We start from the raw sequence: 21,716 nt of genomic DNA, 5'->3' as shown, positions 1-21,716 counted from the left end.
GCTTTTCGAAGAAATAAAAATATATGACTTCTCTACTTTTCGACCACTTACTTAAAAAAAATTAATTTCAAAACAAAAAAAATCTACTTTTCTTCTTCACTCTAAAAAATACTGACCCTTCACCACCAATTTCAACGCAAGATCTACGCGAAGCACCGGCCTTCCACCATAATTCCACCATCATTCTCACGCAATATTCCAAACCTTACCATTTTTACGTAATGATTCATCTGATGGAAATATTGATCCTCCACCACCATTTTCAGACAATATTGCATTTGAACAACTTACTACATATATTCTTTCTAAGTATTTTTTTATCATTTTATCATTCTATTTTTTATTATTAAATTTGTATTTAACTGTGGTATGAAATTTCAGTTTTAATTTTATTTTTTTCATATGTGATTTTATAGCAAGTTCTTGACCTCAATAAAGGAGAAGAGAGTTCTAACAGGAGTAAAAAAAATAAAAAAAACAACAACAAAATATACATTGACACACATTTTATATTTATTTTTTATTTTCACCTACCATATCATACACAATATTAGTGATTAGGTTATGTAAAATCAACATTTAATATTGGAAAGTATTTGTTATCATCGTTATTTTCATATTTATTCTCTTCTGTAAAAGAAATTTATTTTTTGAGTTATTTATCCAAACATTACAACTTTAAAATAAGTACTTTTATAACTAAAAATTCAAACACAAAATAACTTATTTATAAGCTACTATTAATAGAAGTCCTTATGTTTTAAGCTCTTTTTCTAAAAGAACTTATTTAAGTTATTTACCCAAACTGGACGTTAGTCATAGTCACTAGAAAATGCATGGAATGGTCCATTTGCTAGAAACTTCTCAGTGTAGGTTTGGATCCATGAGTCCTTATTCCTGCATAACATAAAGGGACTTGGTAGTCAAAATTGGCAACCTTTGATCAATTTCAGACAGTCAAAATTATGTGGAATTCAATTTTGTAAATTTTGGATTAACTTTTTACTTTTACTAATAGTATATCTATTCTTAATATCATATACTTAGATAAGTGAAATCTACATAGCAATTGGATATTGAAATTAACATGTGATTATTTCAGTTCAAATATGTGAGAATTTCAATTATCTAAACGTTGATTTAACATTTGCCTATGCTAATAGTATATACCTCTGCTTAATAACACACTCAACAACACATAGACAACTGAAATGCATACCTATTTGAATTGCAATAATCATATGTCAATTTAAATGTCCATATTTAAACCAAAAAATAAAATTCCGAGTGTACTCTAGGGACAATCATAAGAATCATTTGAGATATCAAAATCTAACCCGGAATCTCCTTGGCCGCACATTCTCTGGGCTGTGGCGAGCATAAGGGGTATGGCGTCTAGGAGCTTCACTTTTGTAATGATCTGCTGCCGTTGTTGACACTCTGTTGGTCTTTTCTTGAGTTTGATTTCTTGTGTTCCGAAAAAATCCATCTCTATCCCAGCTAATTTCATAATCAGCCTTTAATCTCGATCCTTGCTGTCAATAAACAAGAAATTCTACTGTCACTCATCACATAAACATATCTAAGTTTCCAATTTCCATCATGTATAATTCACGAATTGATGCAAGTGTGAGGCGGCTTTATACTTCCAGTTTAAGCAATTGCCATAACACTTCTGACCACAGTCATTGACAGTAAAATGAACTGATCACCTTACTATAGACATCCAAAACAGAAATAGTGACAAATGACAATAAAGATGTGAATTGCAGTGTAGTAAGAAACTATGCTTATTTCACAGTGGAGTTACCAAACATAAGTCAGAAACAAGACAATACCTTTTGCAATGAGCGACCACATAGAACTCTCAATGCATCATGGAAGTCTCTATTTTCAAACTGAACCACAATCTTACAGTAGGCCTGAAACCAGGTCTCCGCTGTCTTCATTTGCATCCTTACCTGGATCATCGTCCTCAGCAACATTAATATTCCTATTAAATGTAAGTTACAGAACAAGAAAATTATGTACACCCATAGTAAGGTGAAATATGATAATTCTCATGTAAGTACCAGTATAGGGTGGAATATAACAACATTTAACAATAAGTACAGCAAATTAAGAAGGTTCATTGTACTGCTTAAAAAGGTCAAAGAAACAAAATCATGGAAGGAAAAAATATAGCCTTCACCTCCAACCTAATCATGATTAAAAATGTTTGTTCCTTGAAAAAATAAAATCATTCAAAATCAAATACAAAATAAAAACATCCTTTAAAAAACAATCAATTCTTGCAAGTACCTTATCTTGCCAAATGTTGAGAAGATGGTATGTGTGACGAGCATGGAAGGCTTAGAAGAAACTCCAGGCTCAGCAAACCATCGTGAGGGCACACCCCTCAAAATAATTGTATCTGGTTCACGCTTCCCTCTATAGTACCCTGCAGAAAGATCAAACCTTTACACCTAATTAAAAATACAATCCAGCCCTTCCCTTTCAAATCACATAAAGAAAAAACCAAAAATCAGACCCAAGAAAAGAAGCAGCTCAAATTAGTTCCCAAAAATTATCTTCGCATCAAACTAGTCCTCTAGAGATTTTGAGCATCAATCTCATCCTTCAAAGTTTGAAATAAACATCAAGTCAATCTTCTAAATTCTAATGTATATTGGGCATCAACTTTAGTACTTAATTTACGAAGAGACTCTAATTCGATGTAGTACAAATCTTTCTAGCAAGCGTTTAAGTTCTTAGTAATAAGAACATGAGTGAACGATCAAAGGCCAAACCACTCCCTGAAGTTGATAATCGTCTTCAATTTCATCCTTGAAGTGAGCACCTAAGTACAAACCTGACCAATTTGACTACTATAACAAAAGCTGCTAAGCCTTTCTCACTAGCTCGGATCAGCTACATTGATTAAACTTGACCACTTTTACTCATTTTTTAAAGATTTCAAGGACCTTATAAACAAATTTATAGTCATTACCACTTTACATTACTACTAATTTCATGGTTTATACAAAAAATAAGAAGAATGAACGCAGAGACAAACCTCGAGTATCAAACGCAAAAAACTGTTCCCAATCTTTCTTCATTGCCTCAAAATCATCCGAAACGGGAACAGCAACATCAAGCTTGAACTTAACCCCTTCAAGATTCAGCTCAATCCCGTTCATCTTCTCCACCAACCTCTTCCCTCTTCTCAACCGCACCCTCGCCTTCCTCATCTTCTTCTTCAATGAACTCGAGATTCCAGATCCTGAGAGTCCCCGAAGCAACAGGCTCCTCGCGCTTCCGTTTCTTGAGGTCCCTCACGCGCTTAACGTCGAGGTCGTCCTCGGGAATCGCGAGGGAGTGAGTGGTGTGAAGGTAGTCGATGAGAGCGCGCTTCATCTTCCACTCGTCGACGGAGGTAACGGTTGCGGAGAGTGGGTAGATAGTGAGCGTGAGCTTCACGCGCGGGACGAGCGGGAGGCCGCTGCTGTTGTCAATCTCTAACGGTTTCGTTGGGCGAAACGGCTTTGACCGTTGGGGTTGTTGGTCGTTGCTGTTGCTCATTGTCCAAACTCACAAATTCTCACAACACTTCACAGTCACAATAAAATGAGATTCGGATTCGAAGCTGAAGAAGACGAAGAAGAGAGGGTTTTCTGAAGCTGGTGCTGACGCTGCCACTGTAACCGTGATACTGGCGGCCAACGACGAAACGCCGTCGTTTTCGTTTACTAAACTGGTTGGTGTTTCTTTTATTATTTATTTGAATAAATATCAGATTCAATATTATTCAATTTTTTATTATTGTAAAATTATTTTTATAACTTTTATTGTTTAGGAAATTTAAAATATAAAATTTAAATAAAAAATATTTAACTAAAAAGTTATTTTTTTAGTTAAACTTTATTTATATATTATTTTAAAATTAACTAAAAAATTAATTTTGATATTAAAAATTTTATAGAATTATCTAATCAGAGTTTTACGGTACACAATTTTAAAATAAATTACTTTTACTAATATTTAAATACACAATTATATATATATAATTATTTTTATTACATAAAAAAATAATTTCAATAATTAATTCTTACGCATTCAATACACAATTATTCTTATCATATTCAACAAAAAAATATCAGTCCACCAAAAAAAATTTCAATTGAGAACTGTTATCAGTAAAAGATTTTAATTTTTTAATAAATATATTAAATATTTGAATTATGTATATTGTTTATAAAAATATTTCAATTGAGAATTTTAACATGTATTTTTAGAATATATATTCTCTAAATTTTATAAATAAATTGAATTAGTTTTCAATAATTTTTTAAGGACATGGAATGAATATCTAGAATTCTTACTAGTGAACAAATAATAAATAAGTGCAATTTTTGTTACGATATTTAAATTAAGTTTTTTATGTTGACAAAAGTAGTTAAAATAAGAATATCTTATACAAAGAAAAAAAAGAATAAAGACATGTTAAAAATACAATTTCATTAATCAATCCAATTCCTCTTAATATTACATGTATGTTCTAGACTTACTTATTCTACTTGGAGGAACATTCAGAGTTACACAAGTGACACAAGTTTTATCGATTCGTGATGTTACTGTCAGATCAAATTTTAGTCAAGACAATATTATTATATAGTGATAATAATTCATGACATATTTGTTATTTTATTAAAACCAGTTAGTAATCAAAATAGCAATTCTAAACAGAGACATGATAATTAGTAGAGGGTATCAATATTGAGAACAAGAATTCACATGCAGGTCTATCAATTTATTTATGTATAATGAATTATCATTTCATTAAATCATTACAAGTAAAAGTGATGTGCCTGATTTTATTCTATGGGTAGAACCAATATAAATTAGAGAAGAACTGCAAAGATAAACATTTCTCCATTTATCTTTCGGTAAATAAAAAATTAGCCACAAAACATTGCATAGGGCATATTAGAATTCTTTAGATTTTCATTAGATCTGCACAAGATGTTTCCAAATTCTTGATTTGATGAAAAAAAGACAAGTAATAAGTATGTATCTGAAATCAAATCCTAATTATTTTTTATTTGTGTAGGTGTTCATTATCTAAACTTTAATTTTTGAACTTTGAAGATGCTCCAATGATGGATCTGTGTGTCTCCTCAACAGAGAAAAATTGCTTGGTTGAGCTACTCCAATGGTTTTTGTGAATTGACCAACAATTTTTTTTATTTGCTATTAAAAGTCTTCTATAGATAAACTGATCTGTTTTCTAAGAAAATGAAAAAGATATATCATGTCACTTTTCTTTTTTAATTCATATTTTTATTGTTATAATTTGCACTTTTGCAGCACGTATGGTAAATCATATGACATGGGGAGGTGTTGCTGCTGAATCATTTGTAGAGGTTGATGTTAAATTGAATCTCACACTTGAGGTTGTCCTTAATTTCTTATTCTCATCATAGATTTAAATTTTTAATATACTATTGTATCCATATTCATTTCAGTTTCTTCTGTTTTTGTGGATAAGCTTTGGTTTTTGTTCAAAAATCATGAACTTCCTTGGTTTGGTACAAACTATGAATAATTTATGTAATAGCCTAATTTATTTTATATTTACCACTGTGGAGTCTCTCTAGTTTTTACTTGTTCAGCTTGTGTAGCTACATGTTTATATACTATAATGTCAATATTCTACAATCAAAATTATTACAATATTAACTATATTTTGATATTTTTTTGTGTTCATTTGTGTTTTGCAGATTTATACAAAATCATTCACCATTTGTGAGTGTTTTTAGTAAATTATCTTGGTTTAATCCTTTTAGGTTGTTTTCCATATGTTACTCTCCTCTCATGCTTTTGAATGGTCCCAAAAATTAATTCCAACCAAATTAACTCGATTTGTATTTTTGTCAATCATAGAATGGTAGAGATTGCTGATTTCTTCCAACAAAATTTGCTCATTTCTTTCTGACCTTGATTTATTTATTCATTTTGCTTTCAAGAATTTGTTTTTATTATTTATTGATTGTAGATTAATCCTTGTTGAAAGAGCTAGGCTTCACATATCAATGTCAAACAGAAGTTATTTCTGTAGTTTGGACTTTCGACCGAACTTGTGAATTAACAATTCTCAAGATTATATATCTCCCTAGAAATTATACTTGCTTATGATAGTGGTTTAATTTCGCAATGTTGCTACTAATTCAATGCAAAACTCATCAAATTTTTTTACAGATTAAGTGAATAGTTTCTCTGAAAACCAGCAATAAAATGTTAGTTTTGACCTCTTGGCATTATATATTATTCTACCAATTTCAATCAACAACTTTTATTCATGAATTATGATACATTAGTGTGGTTGAGTGCAGAATGATGCAAGTTTTGGTGGACAAACTCGTGCCACTGCTACTTCAGCAGATGTTTTAAGATTCTACTTAACTTTCTTCCTTTAGAATAAAACAGACATCCTAATCTTAGTAGATTCTACTTAAGAAACATGCATACTTTTTATGAATACATAATATCATCCCAACAGAAGAGTGAAGAGATAACAAAAAAATTTTCATAGTTGAGAAAATTAATACAAAATTGGTGCAATTAGTAAAAAATTTAACCAGTAAAGATTAAAAGGGAAAAAGCAGGATCAAGGTATGTTAATTGATCGAAACTCAGAGAGAATTGAGGAAAAGAATCATGATTTCCAAAGATCAAACTGAATACAGGATTAAAAACTTGATCAAAATATAATTAAATTGATATCATAAAATTTAGATATCAATGAAAGTAGAAAATCGATACTTCAATAACACAACTTCAATCCAAAAACAAAATGTTATGCACTCACTTATTCCTCTTGGAGGAATGCTCAGAGTTCAACAAGTTTTACCGATTGATGATGTTGCTTAGAATTGATGTTACTCAGAGTTCAATAAATTGATGGTTTACTACTCCTAGAAGAATAACAACACGGGTTGACATTTTTCTATCTAATTAAATTATTTGATCATATACTGAAAGCAGGATTATAAAAAGAAGAAAGAAAAAGAAAATTGAAACATAAAAAGGAACTGATAACAACCAAAGCATAAATAGCAAACAAAACTATTTTTATTAACATAGTTTATTAAATCTTACAAACCCTAAATGTTAAGAAACAGATTCATTGTTCATCAACACTTTGTACAATTTTTCTATTTTCTAACACTACCCGACTCCAACTCCTTTTCGACAAAGCCATCAAGGAGAAGAAGACGGCCTGATCCAAGAAACCCCACGGCATAGCCATCAGGCCCTTGGACAGGGGACACAGTAAACAAAACCATTCAATCTTACAATGTCATCATAATAGCTCTAATTACATAAACCATAAATAAGGTTGTAATGAAACTAATAAAAAAAAAACAATCCTAGCCAAGTTGCAAGATAATATGAATGAAACAGTGTGATATAAAGGAAAGGATGATCAAGAAGCCTGTCAGCAGTCCATCTTAAGGCTTTGAGTTGGATGTGGTGTTTTCTCATCTTATGTTATCTCACTTGATTCCTCCCCAAAGTCTCCTCGGTTGTCGAGAGCTCCCCACGGTTGGCCCAACAAGTGGTATCAAAGCCGAGTTAATCGGTCTGGTAGTTTTAAGGGGTATTCAAGGTGAAGCATCGAAAGTCTTTCCGGCAAAGGTAGTCCGGGCGGCGTGTCCCGCGGTGTTTTGCGGCGGTGTAATGGACAAATACTCGAATGTGGTGTCTTCTCATCTTATGTTCTCTCACTTGATTCCTCCCCGAAATCTCCTTGATGGTTGAGGGCTCTCCACGGTTGGCCCAACAAGTGGTATCAGAGCCGATGGTTTAATCAGTCTGGTTTTAAGGGGTATTCAAGGTGAAGCATCAAAAATGTTCCCGACAAAGGTGATCCGGACGACGTGTCCTATGATGTTTTGCGGCAGTGTGTTGGACGAATACTCGTGACAGAGGAGTTAGAAAGAGGGAGAGTTGATGCTTGATGTGGAGACTCACACTTGAGGGGGAGATTGTTAATGTTGCAAGTGTAAGGAGTGTTGAAGTTAGTCCTACATCAAAGAAAGCAAGGAAGAGTGACGAGTTTATAAGATGAGAGACACATTAACTTACTACCTTAAGGTTTTGAGTTGGATGGGGTGTCTTCTCATATTATGTTATCTCACTTGATTCCTCCCTGAAGTCTCTCTGGTTGTCGAGAGCTCCCCACGGTTGGCCTAACAAGTGGTATCAGAGCCGATGGTTAATCAGTCTGGTGGTTTTAAGGGGTATTCAAAGTAAAGATGGTTGGCAGTGTTTTGGATATTACTCCCTCTAAGCCTATGGTGGAAGATGGTAGAGTTGAAGCTCAAAATAATGAGCATGATACAAGTGCAGGTGAAGATGGATCAGTTGATCCGATACTTGATGAAGTTGGTGATGATGATCAAGATGAACAACCAGCTTTAGAAATTCCTGCAAATGCACTTAGAAGGTCTACAAGAGAGAGGAAGCCTTCGTCAAGGTATTCTCCACATGAATTTGTTTTGTTGACTGATGGGGGAGAACCTGAATGTTTTGGAGAGGCTGTTGAAGATGAAAGCAAAGTTCAATGGCTTGAAGCCATGCAAGAAGAAATGAAGTCCTTGCTTGAGAATGATACATATGATTTAGTGAAGCTACCGAAGGGTATGCGAGTTTTGAAGAAGAAATGGGTATTCAGAATCAAGAATGAAGAACACAATTCTAAGCCTCGGTATAAAGCTAGATTGGTTGTTAGAGGCTTTAGCCAGAGAAAAGGTGTTGATTATGAGGAGATATTTTCTCCTGCTGTGAGGATGTCATCCATTCGTGCTGTGCTTGGATTAGCAGCTTTTCTTGATCTGGAGATTGAGCAAATAGATGTGAAAACAGCTTTTTTTATGGTGATTTAGACAAAGAGATCTACATGGAGCAACCGGAGGGCTTTATTGTTAAAGGAAAAGGAAGATTTTGTGTGCAAGCTTAAGAAGAGTCTTTATGGGTCGAAGCAAGCTCCAAGACAGTGGTACAAGAAGTTTCAATCTGTTATGGGGAAACATGGTTACCGTAAGACAACTTTAGATCATTGTGTATTTGTGCAAAAATTTTCTGATGATGATTTTATCATTCTGTTGCTTTATGTGGATGATATTTTGATTGTGGGTAAGAATACTTTGAGGATTAATGAGTTGAGGAAACAGTTGAGTAAGTTCTTTGCAATGAAGGACTTGGGTCCTGCCAAACAGATTTTGGGCATGACTATTACTCGTTATAGAGATTCCAAGAAGCTTTATTTATCACAGGAGAAGTACATAAAGAAGGTGCTTCAAAGGTTTGGCATGAATGACGCCAAATGTGTTGCTAGTTCTTTTGCTCTTCATTTTAAGTTGAGTACCAAGCAGTGTCCAACCACTGATGAGGAGAAACAAGCAATGGATGAAATTCCTTATGCCTCAGCTGATGGAAGCTTGATGTATGCTATGGTGTGAACTAGACCAGACATTGCTCATGCGGTTGGTACTGTGAGTCATTTTCTCTCTAATCCAGGTAAAGAACATTAGAATGCTGTTAAATAGATTATGAGATATCTCAAAGGTACAACTAACTTGAGTTTGAGTTTTGGTGGTGAGAAACCTTTGCTAGTTGGCTTTACTGATGCAGATATGGCAGGAGATATTGATTCTCAAAAGTCTACTTCAGGTTATTTGGTCAAGTTTGCAGGGGGAGCTATTTCATGGCAGTCAAGGCTACAGAAGTGTGTTGCACTTTCTACCACAGAGGCAGAGTTAATTGCAACAACTGAAGCATGTAAAGAGTTGTTGTGGATGAAGAAGTTTCTTGCAGCACTTGGTTTCAAGCAAGACCGTTATGTGTTGTTGTGTGATAGCCAAAGTGTTATTCATCTTGCCAAGAATTCTACTTTTCATGCAAGATCTAAACATATTGATGTTAGGTATCACTGGATACAGGATGTGTTAGATTCTAAGTTGTTGGAACTTGAAAAATTTCACAATGATGACAATGGTGCTGATATGATGACAAAAACATTATCAAGAGATAAGTTTGAAACATGTTGTTTGATCGCCAGAATGGCGAGGGCCTCCACCTAGTCGAGAAGGGAGAGATTTGTTGGGTTTTTCTCTCCTTTGTGAGGGCCAAGCCCAACATTTTGAGGGTGTCTCTTGCACTCATTGTGTCACAACCCTAGTCAGATTTTTGGGGTCAATTTTTGAGAAAAAAAGAGTAGCCACCAAAAGAGAGAGAAGAGGGAAAAACAGAATTTCCTTTTTTGTAAAGCAGCAAATTTCAAATAATAGTTTTTTATTTGTTCACCGTTGGATCGGCTTAAAATTTGAACTGTGTGTTCCTCTTATTGTGTTCTTCATTTTAGTCGGTGGAGATGTTGATTAGAGGTTTTCAGTAGGAGAAATTGGCTTCGCAAGAGAAAAATTAGGTTTTCCATTTTTACACAGAGCAGCAATCTTTTAACGGTAGTTTCTCATGCTTTCACCGTTGGATCGATGTAAAATTTGGACTGTAGATTCTTCACATATTGTTCTTCATTCTGAACAGTGGAGATTTTTATTGAAGGTCTGTAGAGGGAGAAATTGGCTTCGACAGAAGCTCTATTTTTTTGGGTATATTTCATCTTCTTGCTTCTCATTTGTAAGCTTTGGTGATTTGATATTTTGGTTAGTTATATGCACGTTTTTGTGCTTTGTTTGAGACTCTCTTGTATCTCATTTGATTATAGTGGAGATATTTCATTAGTCTGGACAACCCGTGATTTTTACCTCTCACATTGAGAGGGTTTTCTACGTTAAAAATCTCGGTGTATTCTTGTTATTGCTTTATTTACTAGATTTGCTTGTTATAGTTGTTGTCATATTGTGTTGTGAGTGCTTTCATATTATTCTTGTGTTGTATATTTGTGTCGTTTTCACTGCTAGGCTCTTTCATACTGGTATCAGAGCCGATGGTTAATCGGTCTGGTGGTTTTAAGGGGTATTCAAGGTGAAGTATCGAAAGTCTTCCTAACAAAGGTGGTCCGGGCAGCGTGTCCCGCGGTATTTTGCGGCGGTGTGCTGGATGATTACTCGTATGTGGTGGAAGAGCTAGAGGGGAGTTGATGCTTGATGTGGAGGCTCACACTTGAGGGGGAGATTGTTAGTGTTGCAAGTGTGAGGAGTGTTGAAGTTAGTCCCACATCAAAGAAAACAAGGAAGAGTGAGGAGTTTATAAGATGATAGACTCATTAACTTGACACCTTAAGGTTTTGAGTTGGATGTAGTGTCTTCTCATCTTATGTTCTCTCACTTGATTCCTCCCCGAAATCTTTCTGGTGGTCGAGAGCTCTACACAGTTGGCCCAACAAGTGGTATCAGAGCCGATGGTTTAATCGGTTTGGTTTTAAGGGGTATTCAAGGTGAAGCATCGAAAGTCTTTCCGGTTGTCGAGAGCTCCCCACGGTTGGCCCCACAAGTGGTATCAGAGCCGATGGTTAATCGGTCTGGTGGTTTTAAGGGGTATTCAAGTTGAAGTATCGAAAGTCTTCCCGGCAAAGGTGGTTCGGGCGGCGTGTCCCGCGGTGTTTTGCGTGGTGTGATGGACGAATACTCGTATGTGGTGGAAGAGCTAGAGGAGAGTTGATGCTTAATGTGGAGGCTCACACTTGAGGGGAAGATTATACCGCCGCAAAACACTGCGGGACACACCGCCCGGACCACCTTTACTGGGAAGACTTTCAATGTTTCACCTTGAATACCCCTTAAAACCACCAGACCGATTAACCATCGGCTCTGATACCACTTGTTGGGCCAACCGTGGGGAGCTCTCGACAACCGGAAAGACTTCGGGGAGGAATCAAGTGAGATAACATAAGATGAGAAGACACCACATCCGGAAACACAAGAATGTTCTCCGGCTTGAGGTCACAGTGGACGATTCCTTTGCAATGAATATGTGAAAGCCCTTTTAACAATCATGCGTGCATAGACACTCACGTCTGTGTCTCCGGGAGAGGTTTCTTGTGGATCAAGTCAGCCAAAGAACCGTAAGGAGCATACCCCAAGAAAAGATTGTAGAAGTGACGTATGTGCTCTACTGTGGTCTCAGTTCCAAAGCATCGAATGATTTCTTGGCAATCACCGCTTTTACCTTCCCAAACTGATTAGGAGCATACTCCAAGAAAAGATTGTAGAAGTGACGTCCGTGCTCTACTGTAGTCTCAGTTCGAAAGCATCGAATGATTTCTTGGCAACCACCGCTTTCATCTTCCCAAACTGATTTAAAAATCTATTCCTCTTTCTTCAGTGGGAATGCCAATTTGGGAATAGACCTCTTCACAGCAATGAAGCTCTGACACGGTGTTTGTTCATCAACAACAATGGCAAGATAAACAGTGCCATAAGAACCCACTCCCAAGACCTTCAGCTTCTTCCATTGTAAACCACTCATCTTTGATTGAATTTTCTTATTCCTGAATCAACATCAAATGTTACATGCATACAGTGATCAAATAATTTTATTTATGAATATACAAATTTTTTGCATACCTGCAGTTGGCTAATTCTTTTGCCTCTTCTTGTGGATTCTCAACTCAGCTTTGTGTTCGATAATTAAGGATTACTATGTTCGTTATAGCTTGTGGCTTGTGCTATTAATTATTTGTATCATTTGAACGAGTTACGCGTTTATTTTATTAACGGAAAAGTAATATTTAATTGCATATATAATAGAAAATATAAAGACAATCTCAGTAGGATTAATTTAAATCAAAAAATAAATTAAAAAATCTTGAAATATCTCAATCTTATGATAGTTTTGAACCAATTTTAATTTTCAAACCGAAATAAAAAGTTAAATATATCTAGTCTAGTTTGATTATCTAAAACTTCAAATAGATATAATTTAAATTAATAATTTAATTTAATTTAATAAAAAAATATACTCATTTTACTATATCCATATATATTTATTTTATAATACTCATATAATTATGATTAATATTTTAATTTTCAAAACCAAATAAACATAACTAAAAAATAGAGTGCATGACTAGATCGTTTATCCGAAAAATAGAGTACATAACTGAAAATTATTAGATAAACTGCATGTGTTATCCGTAAAAAAATATCTTGATAAATAATGCTCCTTTGTGTTTTTAGAAAAAAAAATTTCTATTTATATAAAAATATCCATTAATGGTGCCTATCATAGTTTTTTTTTAATTTTTTTTGCAAATATTAAGAATTTTAAGAAATATATATTGGTTTAGGTTTTACAAGCATCTAACATTATCGGTTCTATCATTTTTCTCCTTTAAAGATCTAATTTTGTGATCAACCTCATATAATTTGGAAACTCTTGCTTTCAATGTTGGGTTTATATATTAGTTCTAGATGCTAATTTTGCAAAGAGTTCTTGATTAATACAAAATTTACAATTGAGTGAAAAGAGTAATAAAACATCATCTAAAATATGTACATGTTATAAAAAGATTCGATACAAAACCAAAGCTCATAAAAAAGGTACAGCAATATATATCACATCTAACATGTCCATTCCCTCTTTCATCTCCGTCTCATGCATCTTATGACTTGTGATACCACTACAAGAGAGAGCTCTTGATGAACAATTTTAAAATAGGAAGGAAAAAAAAAGAAGAAAGGAGAACTTTTTAGCAACAAATGAATAACTGAGCAAATGCTATGGTTGACTATAAATATTAAATCCCCAAGCATTTGAAATGTTAAATTAGCTTGAAGCAAAAGCTTGTCATTTCCCATGCTCTTGCTAACTACAAACTGATATCAACACGTGTGTCTAAGCTATCTTCCTTCTACATAGCACGAATTGCAATTAAAACTGCAGAGATAACGATAAGTGTAAGCTACATTACATACAAAATACCAAAGACGATGTATCATATTTTTATAGTGACAGATGAAGAAACGAAGAGAGTCTGCAGTAATTAGTAAGAGATGCTGAACAAACATGGTGCTAAAAAGTAACAAGTTATTCAAATTCAAATTCTCATGAGCATGGTTTACTATATGATATTTGGAAACTCTCCAATAATGAGGAACAAAGTCAACTCAACAAAAGAGGGAAAGAATAAGCAAGAAGTGATGGCAACATGTGCAACTTTTTCCAACTAAGGAATCAACTATAACCTAGAGATTATATAGTAAACCCAACATATAAGCAAGAAGGGCATTCAATTATCAAATTACTTAAATTCCAAAGTTGTAAGAAGCTTTTTATCAGTAAGAAACTGAAGGACATGCAAATACACTTGTGTTTATATGAATGTGGAACACAAGCTCGCACAAAGATACAAACAACTTACCAATCAAGCAAAGGAGAACAACAATGGAAACTGTTATTCGAACTGGTTGATTGTATCGCATTTGGTATTGAGATCTTCGAATCTGTCTCTGAATGGCACCATACCATCCATAAAGTTGCTTGTCATAAGATTCATCACAACTTTCAAGACAACTCTTATTTCTTTAATAAAAGTGCTACTGAAGTATGTTTCTGTTAGGGACTTGGGTATTATGGGTGCTCAAAGGTTCACATCGAGTAGTATGAGATGCTTGATGTTGTATATAAGGAAAGTGGTTCTTCCTCCTTAATAGTTAGCTTTTAAGGCGTGGTTTCCCACTTTTCTTAAATACCTAACCAAAAGTTTCCATATTAGCAAAACACTGCGGGACACGCCGCCCGGACCACCTTTATTGGGAAGACTTTCGATATTTCACCTTGAATATCCCTTAAAACCACCAGACCGATTAACCATCGGCTCTGATACCACTTATTGGGCCAACCGTGGGGAGCTCTCGACGACCGGAAAGACTTCGGCGAGGAATCAAATGAGTTAACATAAGATGAGAAGACACCACATCCGAAAACACAAGAATGTTCTCCAGCTTGAGGTCACAGTGAACGATTCCTTTGCAATGAATATGTGAAATCCCTTTTAACAATCATGCGTGCATAGACACTCACGTCTGTGTCTCCGGAAAAGGTTTCTTGTGGATCAAGTCAGCTAAAGAACTGTAAGGAGCATACTCCAAGAAAAGATTGTAGAACTGATGTATGTGCTCTACTGTGGTCTCAGTTCCAAAGCATCGAATGATTTCTTGGCAATCACCGCTTTTACCTTTCCAAACTGATTAGGAGCATACTCCAAGAAAAGATTGTAGAAGTGACATCCGTGCTCTACTGTAGTCTCAGTTCGAAAGCATCGAATGATTTCTTGGCAACCACCGCTTTCATCTTCCCAAACTGATTTAAAAATCTATTCCTCTTTCTTCAGTGGGAATGCCAATTTGGGAATAGACCTCTTCACAGCAATGAAGCTCTGACACGGTGTTTGTTCATCAACAACAATGGCAAGATAAACAGTGCCATAAGAACCCACTCCCAAGACCTTCAGCTTCTTCCATTGTAAATCACTCATCTTTGATTGATTTTTCTTATTCCTGAATCAACATCAAATGTTACATGCATACAGTGATCAAATAATTTTATTTATGAATATACAAATTTTTTGCATATTTGCAGTTGGCTAATTCTTTTGGCTCTTCTTGTGGATTCTCAACTCAGCTTTGTGTTCGATAATTAAGGATTACTATGTTCGTTATAGCTTGTGGCTTGTGCTATTAATTATTTGTATCATTTGAACGAGTTACGCGTTTATTTTATTAACGAAAAAATAATATTTAATTGCATATATAATAGAAAATATAAAGACAATCTCAGTAGGATTAATTTAAATCAAAAAATAAATTAAAAAATCTTGAAATATCTCAATCTTATGACAGTTTTAAACCAATTTTAATTTTCAAACCGAAATAAAAAGTTAAATATATCTAGTCTAGTTTGATTATTTAAAACTTCAAATAGATATAATTTAAATTAATAATTTAATTTAATTTAATAAAAAAATATACTCATTTTACTATATCCATATGATTAATTATGACTAGTATTTTAATTTCCAATATTTCATTCTCAAATCTATCTATCCATCTACTTATCAAGTCTAATTAATTATTCAAAAATTCAAATAGATATAATTTAAATTAACAATTTAATTTAGTTTAATAAAAATAAACATATTTATTTTATAATACTCATATAATTATGATTAATATTTTAATTTTTAAAACCAAATAAACATAACTAAGAAATAGAGTGCATGACTAGATCGTTTATCCGAAAAATAGAGTACATAACTGAAAAATTATTAGATAAACTGTATGTGTTATCCGTAAAAAAATATCTTGATAAATAATGCTCATTTGTGTTTTTAGAAAAAAAGATTTTCTATTTATATAAAAATATCCACTAATGGTGCCTATCATAGTTTTTTTTTCATTTTTTTTGCAAATATTAAGAATTTTAAGAGATATATATTGGTTTAGTTTTTACAAGCATCTAACATTATTGGTTCTATCATTTTTCTCCTTTAAAATATGAAGAGATCTAATTTTGTGATCAACCTCATATAATTTGGAAACTCTTGCTTTCAATGTTGGGTTTATATATTAGTTCTAGATGCTAATTTTGCAAAGAGTTCTTGATTAATACAAAATTTACAATTGAGTGAAAAGAGTAATAAAACATCATCTTAAATATGTACATGTTATAAAAAGATTCGATACAAAACCAAAGCTCATAAAAAAGGTACAGCAATATATATCACATCTAACATGTCCATTCCCTCTTTCATCTCCTTCTCATGCAACTTATGACTTGTGATACCACTACAAGAGAGAGTTCTTGATGAACAATTTTAAAATAGGAAGAAAAAAAAAGAAAATGAGAACTTTTTAGCAACAAATGAATAACTGAGCAAATGCTATAGTTGGCTATAAATATTAAATCCCCAAGCATTTGAAATGTTAAATTAGCTTGAAGCAAAAGCTTGTCATTTCCCATGCTCTTGCCAACTACAAACTGATATCAACACGTGTGTCTAAGCTATCTTCCTTCTACATAGCACGAATTGCAATTAAAACTGCAGAGATAACGATAAGTGTAAGCTACATTACATACAAAATACCAAAGACAATGTATCATATTTTTATATTGACAGATGAAGAAACGAAGAGAGTCTGCGGTAATTAGTAAGAGATGCTGAACAAACATGGTGCTAAAAAGTAACAAGTTATTCAAATTCAAATTCTCATGAGCCATGGTTTACTATATGATATTTGGAAACTCTCCAATAATGAAGAACAAAGTCAACTCAACAAAAGAGGGAAAGAATAAGCAGGAAGTGATGGCAACATGTGCAACCTTTTCCAACTAAAGAATCAACTATAACCTAGAGATTATATAGTAAACCCAACATATAAGCAAGAAGGCCATTCAATTATCAAATTACTTAAATTCCAAAGTTGTAAGAAGCTTTTTATCAGTAAGAAACTGAAGGACATGCAAGTACACTTGTGTTTATATGAATGTGGAACACAAGCTCGCACAGAGATACAAACAACTTACCAATCAAGCAAAGGAGAACAACAATGGAAACTGTTATTCGAACTGGTTGATTGTATCGCATTTGGTATTGAGATCTTCGAATTTGTCTCTGAATGGCACCATACCATCCATAAAGTTGCTTGTCATAAGATTCATCACAACTTTCAAGACAACTCTTACTTCTTTAATAAAAGTGCTACTGAAGTATGTTTCTGTTAGGGACTTGGGTATTATGGGTGCTCAAAGTTTCACATCGAATAGTATGAGATGCTTGATGTTGTATATAAGGAAAGTGGTTCTTCCTCCTTAATAGTTAGCTTTTAAGGTGTGGTTTCCCACTTTCCTTAAATACCTAACCAAAAGTTTCCATATTAGCAAAACACTACGGGACACGCCGCCTGGACTACCTTTACTCGGAAGACTTTCGATGTTTCACCTTGAATACCCCTTAAAACCACCAGACCGATTAACCATCGGCTCTGATACCACTTGTTGGGCCAACCGTGGGGAGCTCTCGACAACCGGAAAGACTTCGGGGAGGAACCAAGTGAAATAACATAAGATGAGAAGACACCACATCCGGAAACACAAGAATGTTCTCTGGCTTGAGGTCACAGTGGACGATTCCTTTGCAATGAATATGTGAAAGCTTTTTTAACAATCATGCGTGCATAGACACTCACGTCTGTGTCTCCGGGAGAGGTTTCTTGTGGATCAAGTCAGCCAAAGAACTGTACGGAGCATACTCCAAGAAAAGATTGTAGAAGTGACGTATGTGCTCTACTATGGTCTCAGTTCCAAAGCATCGAATGATTTCTTGGCAACCACCACTTTTACCTTCCCAAACTGATTAGGAGCATACTCCAAGAAAAGATTGTAGAAGTGACGTCCGTGCTCTACTGTAGTCTCAGTTCGAAAGCATCGAATGATTTCTTGGCAACCACCGCTTTCATCTTCCCAAACTGATTTAAAAATCTATTCCTCTTTCTTCAGTGGGAATGCCAATTTGGGAATAGACCTCTTCACAGCAATGAAGCTCTGACACGGTGTTTGTTCATCAACAACAATGGCAAGATAAACAGTGCCATAAGAACCCACTCCCAAGACCTTCAGCTTCTTCCATTGTAAATCACTCATCTTTGATTGATTTTTCTTATTTCTGAATCAACATCAAATGTTACATGCATACAGTGATCAAATAATTTTATTTATGAATATACAAATTTTTTGCATATTTGCAGTTGGCTAATTCTTTTGGCTCTTCTTGTGGATTCTCAACTCAGCTTTGTATTCGATAATTAAGGATTACTATGTTCGTTATAGCTTGTGGCTTGTGCTATTAATTATTTGTATCATTTGAACGAGTTACGCGTTTATTTTATTAACGGAAAAATAATATTTAATTGCATATATAATAGAAAATATAAAGACAATCTCAGTAGGATTAATTTAAATCAAAAAATAAATTAAAAAATCTTGAAATATCTCAATCTTATGACAGTTTTAAACCAATTTTAATTTTCAAACCGAAATAAAAAGTTAAATATATCTAGTCTAGTTTGATTATCTAAAACTTCAAATAGATATAATTTAAATTAATAATTTAATTTAATTTAATTTAATAAAAAAAATATACTCATTTTACTATATCCATATGATTAATTATGACTAGTATTTTAATTTCCAATATTTCATTCTCAAATCTATCTATCCATCTACTTATCAAGTCTAATTAATTATTTAAAAATTCAAATAGATATAATTTAAATTAACAATTTAATTTAATATTTATTTTATAATACGCATATAATTATGATTAATATTTTAATTTTCAAAACCAAATAAACATAACTAAAAAATAGAGTGCATGACTAGATCGTTTATCCGAAAAATAGAGTACATAACTGAAAAATTATTAGATAAACTACATGTGTTATCTGTAAAAAAATATCTTGATAAATAATGCTCCTTTGTGTTTTTAGAAAAAAAGATTTTCTATTTATATAAAAATATCCATTAATGGTGCCTATCATAGTTTTTTTTCATTTTTTTTGCAAATATTAAGAATTTTAAGAGATATATATTGGTTTAGTTTTTACAAGCATCTAACATTATTGGTTCTATCATTTTTCTCCTTTAAAATATGAAGAGATCTAATTTTGTGATCAACCTCATATAATTTGGAAACTCTTGCTTTCAATGTTGGGTTTATATATTAGTTCTAGATGCTAATTTCGCAAAGAGTTCTTGATTAATACAAAATTTACAATTGAGTGAAAAGAGTAATAAAACATCATCTTAAATATGTACATGCTATAAAAAGATTCGATACAAAACCAAAGCTCATAAAAAAGGTATAGCAATATATATCACATCTAACATGTCCATTCCCTCTTTCATCTCTGTCTCATGCATCTTATGACTTGTGATACCACTACAAGAGAGAGCTCTTGATGAACAATTTTAAAATAGAAAGAAAAAAAAAAGAAGAAAAGGAGAACTTTTTAGCAACAAATGAATAACTGAGCAAATGCTATGGTTGGCTATAAATATTAAATCTCCAAGCATTTGAAATGTTAAATTAGCTTGAAGTAAAAGCTTGTCATTTTCCATGCTCTTGCCAGCTACAAACTGATATCAACACGTGTGTCTAAGCTATCTTCCTTCTACATAGCACGAATTGCAATTAAAACTACAGAGATAACGATAAGTGTAAGCTACATTACATACAAAATACCAAAGACGATGTATCATATTTTTATAGTGACAGATGAAGAAACGAAGAGAGTCTGCGGTAATTAGTAAGAGATGTTGAACAAACATGGTGCTAAAAAGTAACAAGTTATTCAAATTCAAATTCTCATGAGCCATGGTTTACTATATGATATTTGGAAACTCTCCAATAATGAGGAACAAAGTCAACTCAACAAAAGAGGGAAAGAATAAGCAGGAAGTGATGGCAACATGTGCAACCTTTTCCAACTAAGGAATCAACTATAACCTAGAGATTATATAGTAAACCCAACATATAAGCAAGAAGGGCATTCAATTATCAAATTACTTAAATTCCAAAGTTCTAAGAAGCTTTTTATCAGTAAGAAACTGAAGGACATGCAAGTACACTTGTGTTTATATGAATGTGGAACACAAGCTCGCACAGAGATACAAACAACTTACCAATCAAGCAAAGGAGAACAACAATAGAAACTGTTATTCGAACTGGTTGATTGTATCGCATTTGGTATTGAGATCTTCGAATCTATCTCTGAATGGCACCATACCATCCATAAAGTTGCTTGTCATAAGATTCATCACAACTTTCAAGACAACTCTTACTTCTTTAATAAAAGTGCTACTGAAGTATGTTTCTGTTAGGGACTTGGGTATTATGGGTGCTCAAAGTTTCACATCGAATAGTATGAGATGCTTAATGTTATATATAAGGAAAGTGGTTCTTCCTCCTTAATAGTTAGCTTTTAAGGTGTGGTTTCCCACTTTCCTTAAATACCTAACCAAAAGTTTCCATATTAACAAAACAACAAGATCAGCTTAAAAACAAACTTTCGGTCATTGGAAGTAGTGCATTATCGCACCCTGATTGGTCAGATTCATATAATGAATACTCTATTAACAGTTTTTTCACTATCTAATAAATTGTTTTGATATCTTTAATTTGAATTCAATTCTTAAATCTAAATAAACAAAATAAATCTTTTGAATAAAAGATAAACACTTTAGTTTCTCTTGATAACAACCACCACCTTATGATTTTTTATTCTTTCTAAAATAAAACTTTTATTCTATAAAAAAAAAAAAATTTGAACCCACAATCTTTGAATATGACCATGGAACCAAATTAAAGAACTTACTCTCTTGACTTGCCTTACATTAACTCTTACATTAATTAATATTATAATAAAAGATTATTTTAAAACCATAACTTACATAAAAAGTATATAAATAAATATTTATTTAATTTTAAAAAATAAATCGTGCTTGATAAATAATATTAATATTATAATTTCAACTAAAGATCTTTAAATACTTAAAAAATTTCTTTGTAACAATTTTTATAATATCCCCGATCTAAATCCGAAAATCTAGTTTGCAATATTAATTAATTAATTTTCAAAACAATGTCAATTTATATTAGAAAAAGTCTTTACATAGACTAAAAATAGTCATCAAATCACAATATATATATATAT

The 21,716-nt window shown here is 33.2% G+C and overlaps 1 pseudogene; it reads right to left on the bottom strand.

Annotated features, from left to right (window-relative positions):
- Positions 1–638: 638 nt before the first annotated feature.
- LOC107483182 (uncharacterized) lies at positions 639–3,701 on the bottom strand (annotated as a pseudogene).
- Between the last annotated feature and the right edge of the window lie 18,015 nt (positions 3,702–21,716).

The sequence above is a fragment of the Arachis duranensis genome, chromosome 4 (assembly GCF_000817695.3).
Source record: "Arachis duranensis cultivar V14167 chromosome 4, aradu.V14167.gnm2.J7QH, whole genome shotgun sequence".
In the NCBI taxonomy this organism is placed as follows: Eukaryota; Viridiplantae; Streptophyta; class Magnoliopsida; order Fabales; family Fabaceae; genus Arachis; species Arachis duranensis.
The sequence above is the reverse complement of the archived record's forward strand: the minus strand, read 5'-3'. Positions and strand labels throughout refer to the sequence as shown.